Here is a 9,930-nt window from a genome sequence, read left to right as displayed (position 1 = left end):
GTGCTACCACATGGTGGACGTGTTCCAGTACCCGAATTTTGGTGGCATGGGCTTAACTCTGCTTGTACTTGCCATGTACCAGTGCTGCAATGTGGAGACACAGGCAATTCTATTCCTGCACCCACATTGTCCTAATGCCAGCACATAGTGGCATGGTGCTTCTTTCCACGCATCCGCGATGTCCCAAGACTACCATGTGTGTGTGTGAGCACACTTGTTCATCTGTTGTGTCCTACTTGCCATTATGTGATGCACGCATGCTTGTGCTGTGCACCTGTGCTGCAGTGTGGTAGTGCAGGAAAGCCTGTTTCTGCACCCACTATGAACAAAGCATCTTTACATGGCTACACGTCACTCCTGTTCACCCACCTGCCATATCTAATGCCACCAAGCATCACAGGATGGATATGGATATTTGCACACCTTCCATGTGCCAGTGCTAGTGGTGCAGGCATCCTGTTTGTATGCCTGCCATGTTCCAGCACAACTACATGTTTGGGCACCCTTTGCATCATTGCCAAATGGTAGTGTGGAATGCATGTTTATACACCTTCCATGTCCCAGCAGCGTCTGTTGGCACAGCATGCCTGCTCACGCACCTGCTGTGCTCCAGCACCAATATGTCGTATCACTGTCAGGCCTGTTCACAGGTCTGCCAAGTCTGGTGTAGCCATGTGGTGGCTTGGTCACACCTATTTGCTCCTTTGCTGCCTTCCGGTGCCAACACATGGTGATGCTGGCCCCCCAGCTTGAACATCTGCAGTGTTCCCATGCTGACCTTTTGGTGGCATGGCACACCTCTTCACACCCATGACATGTACCAATTCTGCCACATGAGAGGGCAGGCACCTCTGTTCATGTCCCTCTTTGCCCCAGTACCACCAAATGGTGATGTGGGCATGTCAGTTCTTGTGCCAGACCTATCACAGTACTGCCACAAGATGGCACATGCACACCTATTCTTGTGCCTGCCATGTCCCAGTGGCACTTCATGGTGGCACCAGCAAGCCTGTTTGCATGCCTGCCATGTCCCAGTGCCTGTACATGTGCCTATTGTGGACCAGTGCTGGCACATGGCATCACCTGCACGCCTGTTTGCACACCTGCCATTTCCCAGCTCCACACAGTTGTGGCTCCACTTGCCGCTTTTCCCTGGGGCACCCGGACATCACCAGACACCAAGCCAAAAAGGAGGAAGCAAAGTCTGTAACCAGTGAGATCTACAGGATTCCAGTCCAGCTGTGGGTGCAGACAGTGGGGGTGGGGGAGGAACTTTCTCTGAGGATAAATCAACAACTCATAGATGATATTTAGAGAAACGGCTTATGTGCACCTTTATTAGTGAAACAGTTCAAGTTCCTCTGTGTGTGTGTGTGTGTGTGTGCATGTGTGTGTGTGTGTGTGTGTGTGTGTGTGTGTGTGTGTGTGTGTGAGCTTATGTGCATGCATGCCTTTATTCCAGGGTGAACAAATGTCATATGAACCTTGGACAGTGGGGAGGGGTTTCCGGGGTGAATGCATTGAATTGTCTTTGGCGAAGATGTTGTGATGTTCTGTTTGCATCTAGGTGCCAGCTACATGACTGACTACTTGACCACCTTGGCGGTCTCTGTGCTACATGCTCAGAGGCAGGCATGGAAACAGGGAGGGATCTTGTCCCAATCCTGCCCTCTCAGGATGAGATGTTAAATGTCACATTTGATTTTCGGGCTTTGAACACGCTCCACCTCACCAGTCCCACACCAATCCCTCTGGTGGCACGGTCCACATGCCCCACACATAGTGACATGGGCAACCCTGTTTCCTTGCCTGCCTTGTCCCAGTGTCACTATGTAGCAGCTTGGCGCACCCGGTCACTCACCTGACATGTGTGGGCAAGCCCATTCCCTCACCTTCTGTGTCCCAGCACCAGTGTGTGGCATGGTGAGTGGGGCTGACCACATGTCTTCTGAGGATGGAGTTACAAAGTGGCTTCATAGCCACACCTGTTAAAACTGGTCCACCTTCCCATGTCACATTTGGCTGCCCTGGCTCACCTCCTTAGAGGCCTGCTCAGTCTCAGTGCCATCCTCTGTTATCACGTGCACACCTGTTCTCATTCCTGATGTGTCCCAGCAACACAGCATGTCAGTAAGAGCACGTGTGTTCAAGGCTGCCGTGTGCCAGCACCACCACATGAGGGCATATGCACCTATGTCCACATGCATGCAAGGTCCCAGCACCCCCTTGTATTCTTAGGCATTCTGTGTTCCAGCACCGCCACCTGGTGGCCCAGGCACGCCTGTTCCATGTTCCTGCCATGTCCCAGAGCTGAGGTGTGGGGGCAGAGGGTCATCTGTTTGTATGCCTTCTGTGTACCAGTGCTGCCACCTGGTGGCATGAGTGCACACTGTTCGCACACCTGCCACGTACCAGTGTGACATAAGGTAGCACTGGCCAACCTGTCCCACGATCGTGATGTCCAAGCATCACCGCGTGGTGGCGTGACAATACTTTGTGTTAACCTGTCATTTCCCAAGGCTGCCGTAAAGTAGTGTGAGCACACTTGTTTGCGTGCCTGCCGTGTCTCAGAGCCATCAGATGGCAGCAGTAAGGGCACAGACATTTGTGCCTGTCATGCACCAGCACTGACCCTGGTAGAACAGTCACACTTGTTCACACCTGCTCTGTGCCCAGGTGCTCTCACGTGATGGCACAAGCATGCGATTTCGCATGCCTATGGTGTCCCAGTACTGCCACATAATGGCATATTCATGAATGTTTGATTGTCTGCTGGGTTCTAGCACAGCCAAGTGCTGGCATGGACATACATGGCCACATGTCTGCTATGTCCCAGTATCACAATGTGACAATTACAGTAAGCTTGTTTCTATACTTGCCTCATCCTAGCGCTACCATATGGCAGCAGGGCACTCCTGTTCGTGCATGTGCCATGTCTTAGTGGCCCCATGTGGTGGCCTGAGCACATATGTTTGCACACCTCCTCTGTCCTAGAGACAACAAATGTCATAACATCTATGTTTGATCACAGCTGACATATCACACACCATTGCCATTAGGCAGCACGGCACATCTCTTTGCACACCTGCTGTGTCTCAGAGCTGAAGAGTGGTATTAGTGGCAGATCTGCTTGTGTCTGCCAACTCTGACACTTACATATGGTGTTGTTGCACCCGTGCCCTTTCTTGGGGCTGCCATATGGTAGGACTGACTTGCTTGTTTGAAAATCTGTGGTGTCCTAGCAGTGCCCTCTGGTGGCAAGAGCACACCTGACGTCATCTGTGCCCGTGCCCCAGAGCTGCCGTGTGGCAGCGCAGACATGACTGTTCTATTCATGTGCCCACAGTGTCCCAGCACCCAGGTGGCTGCTTGGGCGTGTCTGTTTTGTCTGTTTGCATACCCACTGTGTACCGGTGCTGCAATGTTGTGGTGTGGGCAAGCTTGCCCCAGCACCTGCTATGTCCCAGGGCCACCATGTGTCAACATGGCACTCTTGCTGTGTCCAGTCACTTGGTGGCACAGCTGTGCAGCTTTGCACACCTTACCATGTCCCAGAGTTGCCATGTGCTGGTGGGGTTCTGCAATTTTGAATGTCTGCCACACCCTGGAGCTACCATGTGGTGGCCCAGGAACCTGCCGTATCCTAGCACCACCACATGGTGGCACGGGAATGCTTGACGTGCCTGCCATGTTCCAGAGCCAACCCATGGCATCACAGGCAAGCCTGTTGGCATGTCTGCCTGGTCTGGGGCTGCAATGTAGCTGCGTGGTCACCCATGTCACAACCATCCCATCTCTCAGTGTTGCAGTTGGTGTTGGTGGCTTACGTGATTGAAAGCCTGGCATGTCTCAGTGCTGCCCTCTGGCAATGGGAACATGCCTGCTTGCACCTGTGCCATCTCACTGCAGTCACGTGGTGGTGCAGGCAAGCCTGTTTGTACACCAGCTGTGTCTCAGGACTGCCACATGGCAGTGCAGGAATGTGTGTTTTTTGTAACTGTTGTTTCAAAATGACTGTTGCAGTGTCATGTGTCAGTGCAAGCACAAATGTTTGCAGATGCCAGATGCTAATATCACTAGGTGATGGTGTGTATGTGCCTTTAAATGCACCTGCCATGTTCCAGCACCACCACATGGTAGCACAGCTGTCCTGTATATGCACCTGCTGTGTCCAAGCATTGGCATGTGGCAACATGGACATGTTTGTTTTCTTGCCTTTCGTGTCCCAGCACTGTCACTTGGTGGCACAGGCTCCTGACAGTATGCCCACCATGTCACAGCCCTAAGAGGTAGTGGCATAAGCATGCCTGTTTGCACAACTGCTATGTAACAACAGTGGCACATGTTAGGCACACCTGCTCCTGTGTCCACCATATACCTGAAAGCCTGTTCACGTTCCTGATGTGTATGAGTGTTGTCCCGTGTTGAAGCAAGCACACCTGCTCATGTGCTTACTGTGTGCCAGTGCCTCTATGTGGTGTCACAGCGCTCCTATCGCAGACCTGCTATGTCCAGCATCACAGTGTGGTAGTACGAGGCTGCATTTCCCCATGCTTAACATATCCATGCCACCACATGATGGTGTGGGCAAGGCTGCTCCCACATTCTCTGTGTCCCAGTGCCACCATGTGGTAGAACGGCTCTCCTGTCTGTGTATCTGCTGTATGTCAACACCTCCACATAGCAGTGTGGATAAGCTTGCTTACACACCTGTTGCAGCACCAACATGCAGCATCACAGGCAGGCCTGCTTTGCCTGTCTGCTGTCTACCAAGTCCAGTGCCACAGCATAGCAGCACAGCCATACCTGTTCACAATCTGTCCCATCTCCCAGTGCCACACTTTGCTGTGGAATAATTGTTAGACCCTACCTCAGCTAGTTCCCAAGTAATCAAGACAGAGACCTTTCAGATTTATGAAAGACTTTTAAAGTACCAGAACGGAGCAGCTATCAACCCTCTAGGCTATTTTGCTATTTCCCAACTACACATTCCCAAATCACGTGCCATAATCATTCCTGCCAGGGTTGCTTCTGTTCCATCAGGCCAGCCTTCACGGCCACGCACTCATGGCTGTCATCCCATGGTGACTTCCTTCTCTACAGCTTCCACTTCCGCTTCTCTCTCTGGCCTCATGGTCCCCATCTGACCTGAGCCCATAAACTTAAACTCTGCCTTCTTCTCTTCTGCCCAGGGACAGGCATCTAGCTATTTTAATTAACCAACCAACTTGAAATTGGGAAGCTGGGTTTACATAACGTCACGTGGTGTATTTGAGAACGTGCTCGTCACGACTGAATCCAGATCTCAGGGGCCAGCATTTAACATGTGAATACATAGCACCAGACTGACCCCCAATAACACTTGGTGGTGCTATTGCACATGTTCAACAGCCTGTGGTGTTTCAGCACTGCCCTCAGGTGGCATGGACACACTTGTTCGTGCCCATGCTATGCCCCAGTGCTTCCAGGTTCACATGACACCACATGGGAAGTACAGGCATGCTTGGTTCTGCAACTGTGTGTCCCAGGGATGCCATGTGGCAGCATGGACATGCACTTTGGAGACGATCATGTGCCAGTATCACTACTGGACAGTTTGCACACATGTTCACATGCCTGCCAGGTGGGACACACCTGTTGTGCCCCAGCACCTCCACATGGTAGTACAGCAACACCTCTTCCCATAAACTGCTGTGGTACAGCACTGACAAGTGGCACCATGGAGAGGCCTGGTCATATGCCATGTTACATTTCTTCCCGGTGGCCACACCCACTCACACACATACCATCTCATAGTGCTACTACATGGCAGCACTGGCTCATGTGTTTGAAAGCTGGTGTGCCCCAGCATCGCCCCCAGGCAGCCCTGGCACACTTGTTGATGTGACTGCCTGTCTCCCACCACAGCCATCTGTCTGAGTAGGAATGCTTGCTCACACACATGCCTGCCCTCTTCCTAGAGTCACTACACAGCAGCAGGGTGTGTCTGTTCCTGCACCTGCTGTGTCCCAGTGCAGTTTGAAAGCCTGTGGTGTTACAGCGCCACATTTTGATGGTATAGGCACCCGATTGCACTTATGCCTGGTCGCAGTGCTGCCCTGTAGTGGAGTGGGCACACTTGTTCATATATTTTCTATATCCTATGGCCATCACATGGCTGTTGTTTTAAATGAAAATTCTAGATTATTTTATTTTACTAAAGTAAACTCGGGAGCCATATGTTGTGGTAAAGAAAACCTGCTGGCTCAGAGAGGCAGAGGAAGCACGCCCCTGACCTTCCTCCTCAGCTCACGTCCCAATGGAAAAGGCCCAAAAGGCCCACTAGCTCAGCCGACAGCCCAGGAGGAAAAGGCACAAACAAACAAGCAAACAAACAAACAAACAAACAAACCAAGGCTTGCTAGCTCAAAGCCCAAAAAGCCAAAGGCCAAAGAGCTGAGAGCTCAAGAGCTAAAGAGCTAAGAGCCAAAGAGATAAAAGCTAAAAGCCCAAGAGCTAAAGAGCCCCTTCTACTTGTACATGCTGTCTTAAATACCCTCAACTCAAAGTCCCTCCTCTCTACTTAATCCCTGTCAGCTGGTTTCTTGCTCGGGCTCTTGACCCAGGGTTAACTATACTAAATCCTGTGTGCAAAAAGCTCTTGGATTAAAGGTATGTGTAAGGCTGAGCCACACCATAATCACCTTTTTACATTAAACAGAAAGTTCTTGGATTAAAGATGTATGCTAGGGCTGAACCACACCAAACAAGGAACAGGACTTTACAGTTCACAATCTCAGAGTTCACAACGGGATCAAATATCCTGCAACACATGGCTGTGCAGACTTTACAGTTCCTGCCCCTGCCATGTCCCAGCAAAGCCATCTGGCAGCCTAAGAACCCAAGTTTGTGCCTGCCGTGTGCCCATCTGGTGGTACAGCATGCTTGTTCATGCACCTGCTGTGTCCCAGTGATGACCTACGGTGTCACAAGCAAGCCTGGTTACAGTTCTGCCAATCTGGAGCTGCCATGTGGCAGCAGGGCCACACATGGTCACATTAGTGTCATCTCTCCTTGCTGCCACATGGCAAGGCTTGCTCACCTGCTTGAAAGCCTTCAGTATCCAGTGCTGCCTTTGCTGGCACAGGAACACCCGTACCTACCTATACTGTGTCCCAACACTACCATGTTGTAACATAGGCATAACTTTTTGTGGATCTGCTGTGTCCCGGTGCCACCACATGGCAGCATGGCCATGTCAGTTTCCATGCATGATGGGTGTGCCCATTGCCTCCAGGCAGCCATGTGGACACACTTGTTTCCATGCCTGCTTAGTCCCAGCACCACAGTGTGGGGAGCGAGGCTCACCTGCTACGCACAGGGCCATAATGTGGTAGCACAGGAATACCTTTTCACATGTCTACACATTGGTTTGCATGTCTGCCGTGTCACAGTGCCACTTCATGGCAGCACAGGTACACGTGTTTGCTTACCATGTCCCTGGGCCTCCACTGGTAGTGAGGGCCATGAATATTCACATGCCATCTGTGTCCCAGCACTGCCACAAATGTATGTGGGTTCTTGGAAATAATTTGTTACTCATGTTTGTTTCTCACACATAATATGTAAAACATTTGATCATGTGAAGGTATTGGGGAACATGATTTTCTTATGTATATCCACTGTAATCATTTATTTATAGAGAACTAGAATGCTAACACATTGTTATTTTGTGCTGCTTGAAAGAGCTTGCTGGGATATATAAGCTGTGGGAGAAATAAGCATGTTTCTGACCCATAAGCAGGAGACAGGCTGGCCTGGAAAGGGCTTTTGAAAGCCTTCATCCATCACCCCAGTGACATACCTCCTCAAAGACTACACCTCATGATTCTTCCCTAACAGTCCAGACTGGGGAGGAAGCCTTCAAATATAGGAGCCTATGGAAGCAGGAAAGGACGAGGTTCTCAAGATCAGAGGACACATCCTTGCCGAGCAGCAGCACTGAATCATTGCTTGTCAGCTTGGTTTTCTGAATTATTCAGGGTTAGGAATTATTCAGAAAATTAACTTTTCTTCTTTCTGTATCCTAAGCATGCTTTAACACTTTGGGGGGCCCTAATATTTTGGCCATCTTCACTTTCTCTGAAGCCTCCTTCCTGGTAGCTGATTGTCAGTGTCTGACTCCAGCTAGTTATTGCACGGCTTTTCCCATTTCCTCTGCTCTCCAGATAGTTAATGGGGTTTACTGCCCTGGGCTTGTATTCTACTAAACTCTAATTTGAGGTCATTTAAATCTGTGTTCCTGGGCCATGATCACTTTTTTAATTAATTTTTTATATTATAACATATATAAACTTTTTAAAAACCTTCATAATAAACTACCTCTTGCTCCATTTACAAAAAGTATTTTTATGCCAGGTGAAGTGGCACACTTTTAATCCCAGCACTTGGGAGGCAGAGGTAGGAAGATCTCTTGTGAGGCCAGCTTGATCTACATAGTAACTTCCAGGACAGGCCTACATAGTGAGACCCTGTCTTAAATGTGAGTGTGTGTGCGTACATGCATAGTTAATGATACTAAAAACTTTAAGGGGAGATTCCAATTTCTCCTGTACAAATGAATAAAACAAGACACTGAAAATTTCATAAATACTTAAGAAACTACAGATAATTTTCTTTGGTGTAACAAAAAGAAACCAAAATAGGGTATCAGCAGTCTTGTATTTTTAGATATAATTAAGGAAATGTGATCCCTCTTTTTCCTGTTATAATCTCAAACGTCCATACCATTCCCAGTCCTCTCTCTCTGCCTCATACTTCTGGATCAGACGTAAGCAGTCAGCTACTGCTCCAGCATCATGCCAGCTTGCCTGCTGCCACGCTCCCCAGCATAAAGGTCATAGAATCACCCTCTGAAATATGAAGCCCCAATGAACTCTTCTGTAACATGCCATGGTCAGTAATATTCAAAGCTATAGAAAACATATACACATAGGTAGATATAGATACAACCTGACAGGTCCATTTGGTGTTGCCCCTATGGATTTAGAGCTGATCACTTGGAAATGGATAACCTTGTCAAGAGGCTTTTCCCTGCGTAAGACGGATTCTTGGTAGCTTTTCTTTTAGAGATGGGGTCTTGTAAGATATCCTCAATGCATTTTGACATGTCAGCTGATGATGTCATTGTTCAGGTCTTGTGCAGGTGACCATATTGTTAAGATTTGATGGCTTCAACTCCCTGTCATATATAGAAGACTGTATCTCATACCCAACACTGTTGTCTCAAGACTCTCAATATAACCTAAAGAGCTAATGACAGCCACAAAAGAAATGCTCGTATTAAATGTACACTAATAACAAAAACTATAAACACTACCCCCCAAAAACCATCTTACATATCTTTAATCATTTAGACAAACACGGTTGGCAGACAGCTAAGTGACTATCTCCATCCAATACATTCATGTACCAACAGGGTGACAACAGCCGGCCGGATTACATTTATGAAGGACCAGGAGGAACACAACAGTGCAGTAGCTTTCTCTGACAAAGCCTCCCTACCGTAATACTTTATTTCTGCCGACGAAGTGTTTCACTCTATGTCTCAGCTAGGCAGCTTGAAGTGAAATACAAGATTCTTGTTTTTTGCTATGGCTGACAAACTAACAGTTTCCTAGAAAACAGTAATGGATGGCTACTGTTAAAATAACCAAGGTTACAGAGTCTTCATGATCTTTTCACGAAAACCGTTACGTGTGTGTGTGTGTGTGTGTGTGTATTCTATTTTAGTTTAACAGAAAATACCATTTTTAGCTTGATGTTTTAAATGTCAATTATGAACATTTATTTTTTTGTAGGAATAAAACTTGTGACACGTTTCGTACTAGCACTCTTGAATGACAGAATGTCTCTATGTTCTCTTGAATGACAGAATATCTCTATGTTGCA

The sequence above is a fragment of the Acomys minous genome (assembly GCF_964271855.1).
Source record: "Acomys minous genome assembly, chromosome: 4".
NCBI lineage: Eukaryota > Metazoa > Chordata > Mammalia > Rodentia > Muridae > Acomys > Acomys minous.
This window is presented reverse-complemented; position numbering follows the sequence as displayed.